The following is a 17,698-nucleotide window of genomic DNA, read 5'->3' as shown; positions in this document are numbered from 1 at the left end:
AGCCCCCGGGCCCAAGGCCCGCTCGGACTTGGCTTCGAGGCGAAGCCAAAGGGCAAGTGCGGAGTGCCACAGGCCCCAACCGCCTACGGCCCCAATTGTCGCGTGGCGACTGACGGTACGTGGGCGCATCCAGTTCCCCACACTACCTCGACAACCGTTCGACTTGACGAGACCCTGCTACATGCAGAAGAAAACCATCATTACCTTAGATCATGGAGGCTAGCGGTTGGCCTCCTTCTGGCTATAAATGAGGAGAGGGGCGGAGCCCCCGTCACTCATCTCTTTCTCTACTTCGCTTGCTTCTTCTTCTTCCTCCTTGCTCCACCGTCTTGCTACGACACCCATGGCACCGACGAACAGGTTCTCGGCCATGGAGAAGGGGAAAGCGCGCCAGGAGGGACCCAGCTCGCCACCGCCCAAGAGGGGGCGCGGCCGTCCCCGCAAGCACGCCGTGACCTCTGTTGTGGCCTGCCGGGGGCGAGGGCGTACTCCCTCGGGAACCGGCATCGTCCTTGGCGGCCGCGGTGGTGCCTCCTCCCGCGGCGGGGGCCTTTCTATGCGGAGCAGCCCTCGCACCGAGGGGAGGCGCGCCGTGGTCGCCTGGCCTCCTCGGCCGCGCTTCCATTCGGCGGAGGTGCTCCCGGAGTTCATCGTGTGGTCGGAGCAGCCGGCCGACACTTGGCTCCAGCTCCCGCGCTCCTTCGCCGGCGAGCTGCCGGCCGCAGGTCTCAAAGGTTTTTGGCTGCAAGCTGACGGCTGTAGCAGCAAGGCCTCGTGGGCCGCGGTGGAGGTTTCCGCTGCGGGCAATGCGGTCCTGGCCCGCGGCTGGCAAACGTTTGCCCGTGCGCGTGGCCTGAGTAGGAGGTGCACCCTCCACTTCAAGTATGACGGCGTCGCGACCCTCTACATGAGGGTTTTTGGGGAAGATGGCCGCCGTGCAGGGTGCTGCCCCGAGGACAACGGTGGTGGCGACAAGCTGGGTCTTGACGACGGCCGTGACGACACCGTGGGCGGGCTCGCCCTTGGCGACGGTCGTGGCCTGTCCGGCGACGGCAGCTCCTCCTCCGGTGAGAGCTCCAGCAGTGGTGGCTACAACTAACTGCCACGTCATCAGGCTCGCTACAAGGATGGTGGCGGGTCATCCCGCCGCCACGCCCCGGTGAAGCGCGAGGAGGACTCTGGCTGAGTTCGGGGGAAGGCGCTGGGAGCCAGCCCTCGTGAGCTGCTGCGGTCGCAGGCGCCGCTTTTGCTTGTCCTTTCCTTTCTTCTTGTATTTCAAGAAACAAGTATGGGGCCCTGCGAGGGCGTGTAATGAACCGTAATTCTTATGCCGCTCATGTTATGTTTATCATTTATGTGTTGTGGCATATGTGCTTCATGTAGGTGTAGAGGGATAACTTAGCTTGATGCATCTGAGGTAGTTTCCACCTCGTGAGGGCGCGCGCCTCCTGGCATTTGGTGATGCGTCCCTCCTGCCGACTCGGGAGCCGCTGACCTCGGGGGACGTTACGAGGCTGCGAATACGCTGCGAAGCTGCAAAAATTCGTTAGGAAATCCTTGTCCTTCCTTGCGCGAGGCCTCAGGCATGGGTTGACCATGGTCTAGCGCACCACATCACGGTACCCGTGGGGCACGGACTTAGAGGGGTGCGCCACCACGAGCTCAATCAAGGGCGCCTCGCAAAGATCAGGGGAGCCGAAGCTCTGGGGCCGACAGGGCTTTGGCGAGGTGTGTCCGTGACCGAGCCCAGCGCACGCACACACCTGCCCAGCCCCCGTGCGAGGCGTGTGAGGGAGAGCGTCGGGCAACTGACGCCCTCCCTGGCACAAAACAAAGAGTCGAGCGAAGAAGCAAAGAAAGGAAGAGACTCAACCAAGCGATCGGGAAACACCAGAACTTCAAATTGCATTAAAAAGGGTTGCAAACCAAGTATAGAAAGCAAATGAACAGCCGCGTCTGGCACCTGGTCTAGTGTTCTCACCAGCGCGGAGCTAAGTGCTGCCACTAGGACGTGGGAGGGAGCCCCCGAGGCCCGAGGGCGGCACTCCAAAGACTCCGGGGCATGTACAGCCCTACTCATTATTATGTGAGAGTGTCACGAGTGGAGACCTACACACGCACTGGGCCTTGCTTCATGGGTAGAACTTCCGGAGGTGCTGGATGTTCCAGGCGTTCTGGATGGGGATCCCATCCCGCGTCTATAGGCGTGCGGCGCCAGGCCTGGAGACGCGGGCAATCCTAAACGGGCCCTCCCACATGGGTGAGAGCTTGTGCAGCCCTTCCCTGGAGAGCACCCGCCTCGGGACGAGATCGACCACCTCGAGCGTCCTGGAGCGGACGCTGCGGCAGCGATACCGTCGCAGCGCCTACTGGTATCTTGCCGCTCGGGGCGAGGCTTGGCAGCGGCGTTCCTCCCCCAGCACGAGGTCCATCCCCCGCATGGCATCCTGACGTGCCTCGTCAAACGCCAGGACCCGCGTGGAGCGATGCCTGACCTCATGAGGGAGAACCACTTCGGCTCCATAGACAAGGAAGAATAGGGTCTCGCCTGTCGGCTTGGTGGCAGTGGTGCGGATAGACCACAACACGGACTGGAGCTCGTCGTGCCAGCCCCTACCGTAGGCCTCGAGCTTCTTCTTGAAGGTCCTGGTCTTGAGGCCTCTTAAGACCTCCGCATTGGCGTGCTCGGCTTGGCCATTGCTCCTGGGGTGTGCCACTGAGGCGTAGCATATCTGCGTTCCAAGGTTAGCACAATATGTCTTGAAGAGATTGCTAGTGAACTACGAGCCGTTGTCGGTGATGATGCGGTTAGGGACCCCAAACCGGCTCACGAGGCCCTTGATGAACTTGACCGCAGACCCGGCTGGGATGGTGCGGACGGCTTCCACCTCCGCCCATTTGGTGAACTTGTCGATGGCGATGTAGAGGTAGCGGTAGCCCCCTGGTGCTCAAAGGAAGGGACCCAGGATATCCAGCCCCCAGACCGCGAATGGCCACGAGAGTGGGATGGTCTGGAGGCCCTGAGTTGGCTGATGGATTTGCTTGGCATGGAATTGGCAAGCTTTGCAGGATCTCACTGTCGGTGTGGAACGACACCTATGGGATCACAAGAATCCCTACTACGGTTGCCAAGGCGCAGGATGTGAGAAGAGCAGGATTAGTAATCAGCACAAGGATCGTTTACCCAGGTTCGGGCCATGAGGATGCGTAATACCCTAGTCCTGCTTTGGTGGCTGTATTTCAGAGAGTTCTTGAGCTCTCGAACTAGCTATGTGGGTGCGTGGTTTCAAAGGGCTGAATCCCTCTCCAGTACGCCAGGGGCCACCTTTTACAGTCGAAAGGGGCTGCCACAGTGGCACACAGGAGGTGGAAAGACGTACAGTGCTACGAGCTTATCGCTCTTATTACAGGACAAGACGCATTTAATGCGCTGCTGAGGTGTCCCCTAGCTTTATCGGGGACGGGAGCGAGGCCCGCCCCGTCCGTGGCCACTTCTCCTTGCTTCGACACGCGCCCTGGCTAGCGATGCGTGCGGCGCCATGTAGGCAGGTAGGCAGCTGAGGTGGCGTGGTGGTATGGTCTTCACGAAGATCTGCATGCCGCCACGCAGGTGCTTGATGAGTTGGCCTGGGAGCTGCATGTTGCCACGCAGGTGCCTGCCCAGCTGGTTGGGCTGGCAGCTGCATGCGAACGGCGGTGGAGACTTGGCTGGTACGGGCCTGGCAGTGGCCCCGCTGGCATCCTTGGTGAGGGCCTTGCCGGGTGGCCCAGCAAGGGCCTTGCCGTGGAGCGCTGTCGTCCCCGGCAAGGATCTTGCCGGGGGTCTTGTGGCTCTTCTCGGCAAGGATCTTGCCGAGGACCATTGTCTTTTAATCCTAATCTGATCTTGAATATTCCTTGGTCTTGACAAAGATCTGCATGCCATCATGGAGGTGCCTCCCGAGCCCTAGTTCCAACGTGGTTGGTTGAGTTGGAACCCGTGGACTTGAGGGTGGCATACTCCGCTGGTGTGGGTGAGCCGCCTCGGCAAGGGTCTTGCCGGGGGAGCCTGCTTCGTCCTTCTGCTTCTTTGTGTTCTTGGCCTTGGAGTTGCCTTGGTTGTCTTGTACTTTGGCTTCTTTCCGGCTTCCCTCCCTTGTCCTGCTCCGTGTGGCTGCGGCGCGTGGCTCTGACTGCCCGTGCACAAATAAAGGGGTCAAAAGGAGAGCCCCTACTTTTGTACACCGACAGGAGCCCCCGGGCCTGGGCCACACATAAGCGCGACACGTTGTTGGGCCAGGCCCAAAATGGTGCGGGGCAGGCGGCACGGATTTTCACCGCAGTAACTCTTCGTCCGCTGCGCTTCCCCACGACCCGCGTTGAATGCGCGACGTGGAAAGGGGGCATGCGTGATGTGGGCGGCATGCATGGGGTGGTTTCCGCAGGCATGCGTCACATCGCGATACAGGGGCGGCTCGCGCCTTCCCCATGAAGAGGGAGAGGCGTAAAGGCGCGGCCCATTTACTGAATGGGGCCGGGTAACGGTCTTCAAGGCGTCCACACCCCACAATCACGGGGTGGGGAGAGGTCGCTTCACCCGTCCCCTCGGTTCTGCGCGTTCGCCACGCGTCCTCCATGCGCCTGGGGTGGCAAGCGGTGGAGACGGGAAACCGGGATGTCGCTGGTTGGGGCAGCGAGTCGGTCTCGATTCCTTGTGCCTCTGGCGGCTGGATTGGCCGAGCGGGGCGGCCGAGCCCCGACCCCTCCCCTTTATAAGGAGAGGGAAGGGGGGATGGCATCCCGCATTCTTTTATCTTCTATCTCCTCCTGCTTCTGCTTCTTGCTCTCATCCGCCATGGAGAAAAGGAACCCCATTCCCTTGATGGTGGCGGCGAGGGTCGCCGCTCGACAGCGCATCCCTCCTCCTTCTGAGCCTGCGGTGGTGGAGCCGGCCGCGAGAGGAAGGGGGAGGGGGCGAGGCCGTGGGCGAAGCCGTGGCAGAGGTCGTGGTGCTCGGGGAAGAGGAGGACGGGGCGGCGCGCCGGCCTCGCCCCCGCCAATGATGCCTTTCCCGACGAAGGGCCACATTGGAGACCAGCCCCGCGAGTTCTTCATCAGGCTGCGCCGGCCTCCGCGTCGCCATCTTCGTCTTCCCGCCCCGTTTGCCTGGGAGATGGAGCGTGACCCGCCCCAGACCCTTAGGTTGCACATGAGGGGCTGTGGGAATGGGGGCACGCGGGTCAACGTCAACTTCCCGGCTCCTCGGGTCATGTACCTCCGCCGTGGATGGAAGACGTTCGCTCGCATCCACAGCCTGATGGCGGGGCTCGTCCTCTACTTCAAATTAATGGAGGACGGGTTGCTCTTCGTCAAGGTCTTCGAAGATTTTGGAACTCGCCTGAAGTTCTGCGTGGAGAGCTCCTCCGACGGAGACTCCGACAATGGAAGCTCTTCCTCGAGCGAAAGTGACGAGGAGGACAGTGGGGCAGATGACGGGGACGAGTCCGACTAGGCGTCGGACGCCCTGCGCCTGGGCGGGTGCAGCAGCAGCAGTATCTGCACCTGGCCGCTCCTCCGGTGGAGTTTTGCCGGGGGAGGGGCCAGCTCCTTGAACTTCTCAGGGCCGTCTCCTTGGGCGGCTGGCGTCGGGAGGCTGCGGAAGAGGAAGAGGGCGGGCGGCTAGGCTGTCAACTCGGAGTACGCGGACACCGACGCCTTCGTCGCGTGTCCGGCATCCTGCCGCCTCGTCTTCCAGCTCCTTTCCCGGCACCGTCATCACCGGCCCACCCTTCGGTAGCCACCGAGGTGTTCTCTTGGTGCTTTCTGCTGCTCGTAGCTCGCCTAAGCGCCCCTTTTGCCCTTTCGCCTTCTTGACCTGCCTCCTGAGGAGAGGGACAAGAAAGGGATTATGGGCATCTCATCTCTTTTTTAGTTTGTAAGCCTTCGGGCCTTTGTTAAATTTAGAACTTGTAATCCCCTTGCTCATGTTTTTCATTCCGTACGGACTGTACCTATGTGGGATGTTTTTAATGAAAAAGGGATGTTTGCCGGGTTTTTCGTTCGTGGGTGGACCCTGCGACAAGGAGCGAATCCTTGTTACTATTTAGGATAAACATTTTTCGCCCGGCAACAAGCCTTGCCATCCCCCTCACTTCACTCGACCATTCTCGCGCCCTTGGCGGAGGCAGGGACAAAGTGGGCTTAGGCTCCTCGTTCTATCTCCTTGCCGCCGCGGCTACAACCAAATCCGGACCCAGGAGATAATCCTTAGGTATAGGAAAAAGGCGAGCACGGTAGCCTGGAGATAAAACGAGGTTTCACATACCCCAGTTCCGTTCCGAAATGCATGACAGAGGATGAAGGACTTATCTGGATCTGCAGCCCCCCGGCAACCTTGTCTTGCCGCGGTTGGATCCTTGTACTTGCAGCCCCCGACAACTCTGGTTTGCCGGGGTCGGGACGCCGGTCCGTTCCCTTTCTTCCAAGTAGCTCAGCAGAAGTGCCCATATGCCTTGCGAACCAAAGGAGGACAGAAAAGAACAGAGAGACGCGCACTCGACCTGTAGGCTAGGGGTTAGTCGCCGCTAAGCACTATCAACCCTAACCAAGGAAGATACTCGACCTAGCATCCATGCTATAACTTAGGGCGCCAGCGCTTCATTTATTTGTGCTCAGGGTCTGCGCCTGGCTTTGTACAAAGGGTTACATGCCTTGCCGGCAAGGCTTGTACAAAAGGTGGCTTGTCGGGGGCCCGGCAAGCCGCGCCTTATGGGTAAAACTTGCGAAGATGCTCGATGTTCCAGGAGTTGCTCACTGGAACAGCGTCTTCGGTCTCCAGGCGGACTGCGCCAGGCCTGGTGACTCGTATTACCCGATAAGGGCCTTCCCACTTCGGCGTCAACTTGTTGGAATTCTTGGCCGACTGAACGCGCCAAAGAACAAGGTCGCCTTCCTCAAAGCTTCGGGCATGAACCTTGCGGCTATGGTAGCGGCGCAAGGCTTGCTGGTAGCGTGCTGCTCTCACAGCCGCCCGAAGACGATCTTCCTCAAGGAGTGTCGCGTCATCTTGCCGCAACTGCTCTTGCTCAAGCTCATCATAAGCGAGCACTCGAGGTGACCCGTATATGAGTTCCGTGGGGAGAACTGCCTCCGCCCCATACACTAGGGCAAAGGGTATCTGACCGGTGGCTCGATTTGACGTCGTCCTGATCGACCAAAGAACCGTCGGCAACTCATCAATCCAGCGCCTTCCTCTCTTGTGCAGCCTGTCAACGGTCTTCGTTCTCAGGCCTCGCAACACCTCGGCATTCGCCCTCTCTACTTGGTCGTTGCTCCGGGGGTGTGCCACGGAAGCAAAACAGACCTTGCTGCCGAGGTCTTGAATGTACTGCATGAAGGTGTGACTTGTGAACTGCGTGCCGTTGTCGGTGATGACTCTGTTTGGCACACCAAAATGGCAGACTAGTCCCTTGAAGAACTTGACGGCTAGCTGTGTTGTCACCTTCCTCACTGGTTCCACCTCTGGCCACTTTGTGAACTTGTCCATTGCAACGTACAAGTACTCAAAGCCCCCGACAGCACAGGGGAAAGGGCCCAGTATGTCGAGCCCCCAGACCGAGAATGGCCAGGAGAGAGGGATCGTTTGAAGGGCTTGAGCTGGTTGATGAAGCTTCTTTGAATGGAACTAACACGCTTCACACTTGGTTACTAGTGTCGTCGCATCCTGGAGGGCGGTGGGCCAGAAGAAACCTTGCCGGAACGCCTTGCCGGCAAGGGCCCTCGACCCTATGTGGGAGCCACATATGCCTCCATGTATGTCTGCCAACAGCTCCAGTCCCTCCTCCCGGGGGATGCACTTCAATTTCACACCGTTCGGCCTTCTCCTGTACAGGACGTCATCGACGAACTGGTATAGGGCAGACCAACGGGCTACTTTTTCTGCTTCTTCCTGCTCCTCAGGAAGTTCCCCTGTTTGGAGGAATCGGACAGTATGATGCGCCCATGCCGAAGCCTGGGCTCGACGGCAAGGACCAACGGCATTTCCTATGCCATGGGAGCGGCTGTCTCCACGGCAGGAGGGAAGTCGAGGAGCAGCTGCACGCGCGCCAAAGCTTCTACTGGCGTGGGTGGCAGCGACATCTGTGTGGACCATGGCGCGCTTCGACTTCTAACCACGTTAGAAGGAGCTCTATCACGACCAAGCGGCTGCGCGCCATTTTCGCCAGCACTTCGGCGGGCATGCTGAACTCCTTCGTCCCGCGGACGACGCACAGGGCTCTTCCCATGGCGGTGTCCAGGGTCACCGGCGTGGTGACGCTGCTCGTTGCGCACACCATGGGAGGAGCGTGCAGTGGTCGCCGGCGTGGGCATCTTGGAGGTTGCTGCGCCGCCCGTGGGTGGCACAACAACACTCCTGGAGGGCCCCGCGCCGCCTGCGGGGGGCCCTGCCCCGTCTTTGGATTTGGTGGCGTGCGGCCCATCGCCTGGCGCACGAACGGCGCCGCTCACCAGGCTCTGACTGCCAGGGCGATGCTGGTGCTCGCGGACCGCGGCCCGGGTTCTGTCCGCGACCGGGCCGCTGCCCGCCCGTACTGGCACGGGCCGTTCGGCCCCCGACGAGCCGATCGCCGTGGCCGTCTTCTTCTTGGGAGGCATGGCGATGAAGAAGCGCTAGGCTAACCACTAGACCAGATTCTCACAACTGCGCCCCCTACCTGGAGCGCCAAAGATGTCGGTGTGGAACGACACCTATGGGATCACAAGAATCCCTACTACGGTTGCCGGGGCGCAGGGTTGTGAGAAGAGCAGGATTAGTAATCAGCACAAGGATCGTTTACACAGGTTCGGGCCGCGAGGATGCGTAATACCCTAGTCCTGCTTTGGTGGCTGTATTTCAGAGAGTTCTTGAGCTCTCGAACTAGCTATGGTGGGTGCATGGTTTCAAAGGGCCGAATGCCTCTCCAGTACGCCAGGGGCCTCCTTTTACAGTCGAAAGGGGCTGCCACAGTGGCACACAGGAGGTGGAAAGGCGTACAGTGCTACGAGCTTATCGCTCGTATTACACGACAAGACGCATTTAATGCGCCGCTGAGGTGTCCCCTAGCTTTATCGGGGACGGGAGCGAGGCCCGTCCCGTCCGTCGCCGCTTCTCCTTGCTTTGACACGTGCCCTGGCCAGCAATGCGTGCGGCGCCATGTAGGCAGGCAGGCAGCTGAGGTGGCACGGTGGTAGGGTCTTCATGAAGATCTGCATGCCGCCACGCAGGCGCTTGATGAGTTGGCCTGGGAGCTGCATGTTACCACGCAGGTGCCTGCCCAGCTGGTTGGGCTGTCAGCTGCATGCGAACGGCGATGGAGACCTTGCTGGTGCGGGCCTGGCAGTGGCCCCGCTGGCGTCCTTGGTGAGGGCCTTGCCGGGTGGCCCGGCAAGGGTCTTGCCGTGGCGCGCTGTCGTCCCCGGCAAGGATCTTGCCGGGGGTCTTGTGGCTCTCCTCGGCAAGGATCTTACCGAGGACCATTGTCTTTTAACCCTTATCTGATCTTGAATATTCCTTGGTCTTGACAAAGATCTGGATGCCACCATGGAGGTGCCCCCCGAGCCCTAGTTCCAACGTGGTTAGTTGAGTTGGAACCCGTGGGCTCGAGGGTGGCTTACTCCGCTGGTGTGGGCGAGCCGCCCCAGCAAGGGTCTTGCCGGGGCTGCTGGGGCTGCCCTGGCAAGGGTCTTGCCGGGGGAGCCTACTTCGTCTTTCTGCTTCTTTGTGTTCTTGGCCTTGGAGTTGCCTTGGCTGTCTTGTACTTCGGCTTCTTTCCGGCTTCCCTCCCTTGCCCTGCTCCGTGTGGCCGCGGCGCATGGCTCTGACTGCCCGTGCACAAGTAAAGGGGTCAAAAGGAGAGCCCCTACTTTTGTACACCGACAGGAGCCCCCTCGGTTGCGTCGTTGAGTGCCGTGGGCCAGTAGAATCCACTGCGGAGCGCCTTGCCCACCAAGGTGCGTGACGACGAGTGATGCCCACAATCTCCGCCGTGTATATCAGCTAGCAGCTCGCACCCCTGCTTCCTGGAGATGCATCGCAAGGAAACATCATTCGGTCGTTTTCTGTATAGCTCACCATCTTGGATGCAGTATGCAGTAGCCTGTCAGGCCACGCGTTCCGCGTCCTCCTCCTTCTCCGGTAGCGTTCCTTGCCCCAGGTATGCCCTGAACTCTTCGGTCCAACACCCCTCCTGAGGTTTAGGTGCGAGGAGTAGGCGCGCTCCCGAGGTCGGGCTGCAGGCGGGGGCTCCTGAGGCTGGTGGCGGGGGAAGCTCCTCTCGAGGTGGTGTTGACTCCGCAGCTGGAGGGGCCGCGGAAGGCTTGAAGAGCCGCTCCTCGAAGACGTCGGATTCCTTCGGCTGATGCTTGGACGCCCTCTTGGCGATGTCGTCGGCTTCCTTGTTTGTACCGCGAGGCACATGCTGCAGCTCCAGGCCCAGGAATTGCTTCTCCATCTTGCGCACCTCCGCGAGGTATGCCTCCATGTGCTCGTCGTTTGGCTCGTACACCTTGTTCGAAAAGTTGACAAGGAGCTGAGAGTCGCCCTTGATGGTGAGGCATTTCACTTCCAAGGCCACCGCAGCCTTGGGGCCAACGATCAACCCCTCGTATTCCGTGATGTTGTTGGAGACCTTCTCGCCCCGCTGGAAGCAGAGCTACACGGCGTAGTAGAGCTTGTCTTGGGTGGGTGAGATGAGCAGGGTGCCAGCCCCCGCGCCCTGGCGTGCAAAGGCGCCGTCGAAGTACATGACCCAGCCATCGGGTGCTTCACTTCCTGGTGTGAGAGATCGGTCCTCGCCCGCTACGGGTCTTGGGGCGTCGGTCCATTCTGCCACGAAGTCAGCAAGTGCGGCTCCCTTGATGACCCTGGTGGTGTTGAACTCCAGCTGAAATGCCTGCAACTCGATGTTCCATTCGGCGACCCTTCCTGCAGCATTGGGGCTCTGGAGTATCCTCTCCAGCGGGTACGCTGAGACGACCTTGATGGGGTGGCCTTGAAAGTAGTGACGCAGTTTGCGCGAGGCCACGAGGAGCGCAAGTAGAAGCTTCTGCGGCATGGGATAGCGAGCCCTTGCATCTCGTAACACCGTGCTGACGAAGGACACCGGTTGCTCGACGAGGGTAGGAGTTTCGACGGGGTCCGAGGTCTCCGGAGCTTGGGATGCCTCGGGAGGCTGGGGGACCTCAGGAGCTTGGCTGCCCATCGAGGCCATCGCGGTCTCGGGGGCGCCATCTTGTGGAGCCTGGTCATCTGCTGACGTTGTTGTGGCTTCAGGGGCGCCGTCGTGGTGCCGCACCTTCCGGCTGAAGGTGAGGCATTGCGCGGCTGGCCCTTGGCCTGGCGCTCCTCGCGGACGGCCACCAGCGCTGCGCTGGTGGAATGAGGCGTGGCGACTAGGTAAAGCACCAGGAGCTCGAGGGGACGAGGCACTACCATCACCGGTGGGCTGGTCAGGTACTTCTTGAGGTCTTTGAATGCTAGGTCGGCCTCCGGGGTCCACTCGAACGGACATTTCTTCTTCATCAGCTTGAAGAACGGTAGGGCGCGCTCCCCCAGCTTGGAGATAAAGCACCCCAGTGAGGTCACACAGCCCGCGAGTTTTTGCATTGTTTGACGGTCTGAGGCGGGCTCATGTCTTCTATTGCCTTGACCTTCTCTGGATTCGCCTCAATCCCCCTGTGCGATACAAGGAAACCCAACAGCTTGCCGGATGGGACACCGAACACGCACTTCTCTGGATTGAGCCGCAGATCCACCTGGCGCAGGCTGGCGAACGTCTCCTCCAGGTCCTGAATGAGGGTCCTTGCCTCCTGAGACTTCACCACAATGTCGTCGACGTAGGCCTCCACGTTCCTCCCGAGCAGCTGGCCCAGGGCGATGTGAATTAGTCGCTGGAAGGTCGCCCTGGCATTGTGCAGCCCGAATGGCATGCAGGTGTAGCAGTACACCCCACACGGGGTCAAGAAGGTCATCTTTTCTACGTCTTCCACTACCATCTCGATCTGGCGGTAGCCCGAGAAAGCATCCAGGAAGCATAACAGGCCGCACTCGGCGGTGGAGTCGACGATCTAATCAATGCGCGGAAGTAGGAACGGGTCCTGAGGGCAGGCCTTGTTGAGGTTGTGAAGTCGACACACATGCGCTCCTTCCCACCCTTCTTGGGCACGACAACGGGATTGGCCAACCACTCCGGGTACCAGACTTCGCAGATGACACCCGCCGCCTGTAGCTTGCGGACTTCCTGGACGATGAAGGACTGCTTCTCCGTGGACTGCCGCCGCGTCTTCTGCTTCACTGGGCGCACATTGGGGCACACCCTCAAGTGGTGCTCGATTACTCCCCTTGGGACCCCCACCAGCTGCTTGGGCTCCCAGGCGAATACCTCTTTGTTCGCTTGCAAGAACTTCACCAGCACCTCTTCTTGGTCAGGGTCGAGGTTGGCGCCTATGGTGAAGGTGGCTCCTAAGGCCCCGTCGTGATCGACCGATACTTGCTTCATCTTGGCATGATCTGCGAAAAGAGCTTCTTCTTATTCGCTGGCGCAGCCCCCTGGGCCCCGGTCACTGCCTCGTCCGCGGGGCAAGCTGCCGCTGCGGCCCTGAAGGCGAGCCTGAGGGCCGCCAGGGCCTCCTTGGTGTCCCCGGCCATTGTGAGAACACCGTTGCTCCCTGGCATCTTCATGAGGTTGTAGGCGGGATGGGTCGCCGCCATGAACTGGGCCAAGGCAGGGTACCCGAGGATGGTGTTGTACGGGAGGCCGATGCGAGCGATGTCGAAGTCGATGAGCTCGGTGCGGTAGTTTTCTCGGGTGCCGAAGGTGACGGGGAGGCGAATCTGCCCTAGGGGGCTGGTGGAACCACTGCCGACCCCGGAGAAGGGCTTGGTGTGGCGGAGCCGGCCGAGCGGTACATGGAGCAAGCTGAACGCTTCTATGGAGAGCACGTTGAGGCCTGCCCCTCCGTCGATGAGGGTCTTGGTGACTGCTATGTTGCAGATGGTGGGCGTGCAGAGCATCGGGAGCGCGCCTAAGCCCGCGGTGATTGCTGGGTGGTCTTCTAAGCTAAAGGTGTGGTTGGCCTAGGGCGCCTCCCATCCCGGGGGGGCTGCTACACGCGGGCAGCACCCCTCTAACGGACGAACTGCTTGACGTGGCGATCCGAGGGCGGCGCCTGTGAACCACCAAGGAGGGCTGCTACGGCATGGGGCGCCTGCGCCGCGAAGCGTGCGATGAAGAGGCTGCGCAGTTCCTCCCAGGAGGCCACCGAGGACCCCAGCAGGATGAGCAGCCAGGCGCGTGGTACGCCAGCGAGGGCCATGGGGAACCGGTTGGCCATGACTTGGCCATCGCCTCTGGCTTCAAGGACGGCCTCCTCGTACGCCATCAGGAAGGCTGCCGGATCCGTCGTGCCGTCGTAGCGGGGCGGCATCTCTGGCTTGAACTTGTGCGGCCACCGCACTTGCCACAAGGCGGGGGTGAAGGCCCGGATGCCCACGGCGCCTCCGCGCGCGCTCGTCGACCCAATCGGAGGAGTGGCACCTGCCATGCGAGCAGGACGAAGCAGGCAGAGAAGCGAAGCTTTGGCGCACCCCTACCTGGTGCGCCAAATGTCGGATTCTGGGTTCTGGCAAACCCTTGAGGTTCGAACACTTGGGTGCGCATGAAGAACTCTCTCTCCCTAGCTTGCTCGCACAACGATCTCGAGGCCTAGCTCGTCGAACCCAAAGAACAAGAGACACGAGGGTTTATACTGGTTCGGGCCACCGTTTTGGTGTAATACCCTACTCCAGTGTGGCGTGGTGGATTGCCTTGCAGGCTGAGGATGAACAAGTACAAGGTATGAACTGCCTCCTGAGGAGAGGTGTTCTTGAGCTCGGTGAGCTTGGTGGGATGGCCTTGGTGGAATGGATCCGATCCAAGATCAGTCCTTTCCTATGGTGGTGGCTAGTCCTATTTATACAGGCCCTGGCCCTCTTCCCAAATGTAGGCGGGAAGGGATACCACAGCGGCCAATTTTGAAGGGAGACAACTAGTACAAGCTATCCTGGCAAAAGGTGGTCTTCGCTTGCCAAAGGCTCTAGTGGTGATGCTGTTGTGGGCTCCACGGTGACCTCCGTCCTGCTGGTCTTAGTCTCGTTAAACCGATATGGAAACCTTTCCCTGATGCCTCGGGACTCCTCGCCTGCACCTGCCTCTTTAGCGCCAAAGAGGAAACTGGTACACTGCGCCCGCTGGCGCCCGCCTGGCCTCGGTCGTCATGGCTCAGTCACGTGAACCTCGCGAGGTGCCCCCTGCATAGATATCTCTGCTCCTCGGGAGCCAAACTAGCGAGGCTGCCCCTAAGGAGATCTTGGTGTCGTCCGCCTCGCGAGGCTTGGCCCCTCGCGAGGGTCTTGAGTGGTTGTTGCTGAAGATGGGCCGTACCAGGCCGCTGGTGGAGCCACGCCATGGGCCGCAGGCAGGCAGGTCTGGGTACCCCCGTTCCCAGGACACCGACAAACACCTATCCGGATGACTCTGAGTAGCAAACCGGATACGTATAGTGGAGCAACCATTTGGAATAGCTCCAAGTGGAGCGTGGTAGCAGCATCTACAATATGACATAGATTTGCGAAGTACATGCAGATCTGAATGTTGCAGACCCGTTGACTAAAACCTCTCTCACAAGCATAACATGATCAAACCCCGGAACTCATTGAGTGTTAATCACATGGTGACGTGAACTAGATTATTGACTCTAGTAAACTCTTTGGGTGTTAGTCACATGGCAATGTGAACTATGAGCATTAATCACATGGCATGAACTAGATTATTGACTCTAGTGCAAGTGGGAGACTGTTGGAAATATTCCCTAGAGGCAATAATAAATTAGTTATTATCATATTCCCTGTTCATGATAATCATTTAGTATCCATGCTAGAATTGTATTGATCGGAAACTCAAATACATGTGTGGATACATAGACAACAACGTGTCCCTAGTGAGCCTCTACTAGACTAGATCGTTGACCAAAGATGGCGATGGTTTCCTAGTCATGGACATGAGTTGTCATTTGGTAACGGGATCACATCATTAGGAGAATGATGTGATGGACAAGACCCAAACTATGAATGTAGCATATGATCGTGTCAAGTTTATTGCTATCGTTTTTTGCATGTCAAGTATATGTTCCTATAACCATGAGATCATGCAACTCACTAACACCGGAGGAGTACCTTGCGTGTACCAAACATCGCAATGTAACTCGATGACTATAAAGGTGCTCTACAAGTATCTCTGAGGGTGTCTGTTGAGTTGGCATGGATCAGGACTGGGATTTGTCACTCCGTATGATGGAGGGGTATCTCAGGGCCCACTCGGTAATACAACATCACAACAAGCTTGCAAGCAATGTGACCAATGAGTTAGTCACGGGATCTTGAATTATGGAACGAGTAAAGAGACTTGCCGGTAACGAGATTGAACTAGTTATGGAGATACCGACGATCGAATCTCGGGCAAGTAACATACGGATAGACAAAGGGAACTACATACGGGATTAGCTGAATCCTTGACATCAAGGTTCAACCGATAAGATCTTCGTAGAATATGTAGTAACCAATATGGGCATCCAGGTCCCGCTATTGATTATTGACCATAGAGGTGTCTCGGTCATGTCTACATGATTCTCGAACCCGTAGGGTCGCACTCTTCACGCTCTGTAGCGCTAGGGTAGTATTGAGATATTAATAGTGGAAAGTCTAAAGGTTATTCGGAGTCCCAAATGGGATCCTGGACATCACGAGGAGCTCCGGAATGGTCTGGAGGTAAAGATTTATATATGGGAAGTCATATTTTGGGCTCCGGAAAAAGTTCGGTTTTTTCAGTATTGTACCAGGAAGGTTCTTGAAGGTTCCGAGGGTTCCATCGTGGGGCCCAATGACCTAGGAAGGGCCCACATGGACCGAGGGGTGGGGCTACAGCCCACTTAGGCTGGCCACCCCATTCCCCAAGGCACATGTTGTTTAAATCTAGAGATAAGGTCTTATCTCTAAATTTAAAGGGTTGAATCTAGAGATAAGATGTTATCTCCAAGTTTAAAGGGATTTCAACCTTGTGGCCGGCCCTAGATGGGTTTTGGATGCCCTCCCCTGCCCCCTGCCTATATATAGATGGGGGAGGCACATGAGGGCAGCCAACCCTTCACCCTTGCCCATTGCCTCTCCCTACTCCTCTCACGTTTCACCAGTACGCGCTTGGCGAAGCCCTGCCGGAGTTCCATTGCCACCACCACCACCATGTCGTCGTGTTGGTTCAGATCTCATCTACCTCCTCTCTCTCGCTTGTTGGATCGGGAAGGAGAGGATGCCGCCGAGCCGCACGTGTGCTAAACTCGGAGGTGTCGTTCGTTCGGCACTTGATCGGGAGTTCATGGACGGATCGTGATTTGATCGCGAAGACGTTCGACTACATCAACCGCGTTTCTTAATGCTTCTGCTTAGCGATCTACAAGGGTATGTAGATGCAATCTCTCCTCCATAGTTGTTCATCTCCTAGATCGATCTTGGTGAGCGTAGGAAAATTTTTGTTTCCCATGCAACATTCTCCATCACACCATGCTTTAGGTCTGAGGTGATAAGACACCCGTTCCCGTAACCATTCATCGTCCTTAGTGTCAAGAAGTTCTCAAGCAACACCAAGCCCGACCACTGGCTCAACGATACCTCACAACGATCGAGATGGCCAATGGAGACATCGATAATGCACTGCCCCATATCCCGTTATGCCTCACGGGCTCTCCGCGCTCCTGGTTGAATGGGCTCCCTCCCAACTCCATCCATACTTCAGAAGACTTCAAGCATGAGTTCCCCAACAACTTCGAGGGCACATACCAATGCCCCGATAGTGGTTATGATCTAAATAGTGTCATTCAAGGAGATAACGCATCTGTTCATGAGTTTATTGTGCATGGCTCAAGAAGAGGAACACACTAACCAACGTCTCCGACGAGACAACAATTGACACCTTCATCCACAACGCACAAGACCCCTTGTTCCACCACAAGCTTGGCAAGAAACGGGGAGAAGGCAAGCTGACCTCCATGGCAACACTCATGAAGGTTGCCAAAAATACGCTATCAGGGAGGAAACAACTTGCACAGGTCGGCGACCCATGCCAGTAGCAGAATAACAGGAGTCCGCCGATGGTAACGGCTCTAGGGGAAGAAACAAGAATTGCAACAGAGACCGCAAGCGCAAAGAGGAGAAAAATCCGGAACTTGTGGCAGTAACACATGATGTTAGCTAGGCCAGCGACAAGAAGAGGGGATGGGAAAACAGGCCCCCGACGGCCAACACGCACGTATGAGGATATCATGAGCGACCCTTGCCAGCACCACAGTCATTGGATGTACATGGCAAATTCACTCATCCAGAGAGTGAACGACCAGCTCGCAAAAGAGAAGAATGGGAAAACTGGCAACGGAGAAGGCACCAATGACGATCAGAGCCCTCCACCTCCACCAGCCCGGTCCAGATCCCAGGCCTACGACACCATATGTAGTCATTGACACCATGTGCCATAGGCCTACTAACCACCTAAGCTTTTGCTCATGATTTTTTCGTTGTTGTTGACTAGAGCCATGGGTGATTAGTCCAGTGGAGCCATGTGACGATGACATGAACCTAGGGTAGGGTCTTAGGCCT

The sequence above is a fragment of the Aegilops tauschii genome, chromosome 6 (genome assembly GCF_002575655.3).
Source record: "Aegilops tauschii subsp. strangulata cultivar AL8/78 chromosome 6, Aet v6.0, whole genome shotgun sequence".
In the NCBI taxonomy this organism is placed as follows: Eukaryota; Viridiplantae; Streptophyta; class Magnoliopsida; order Poales; family Poaceae; genus Aegilops; species Aegilops tauschii.
The sequence above is the reverse complement of the archived record's forward strand: the minus strand, read 5'-3'. Positions refer to the sequence as shown.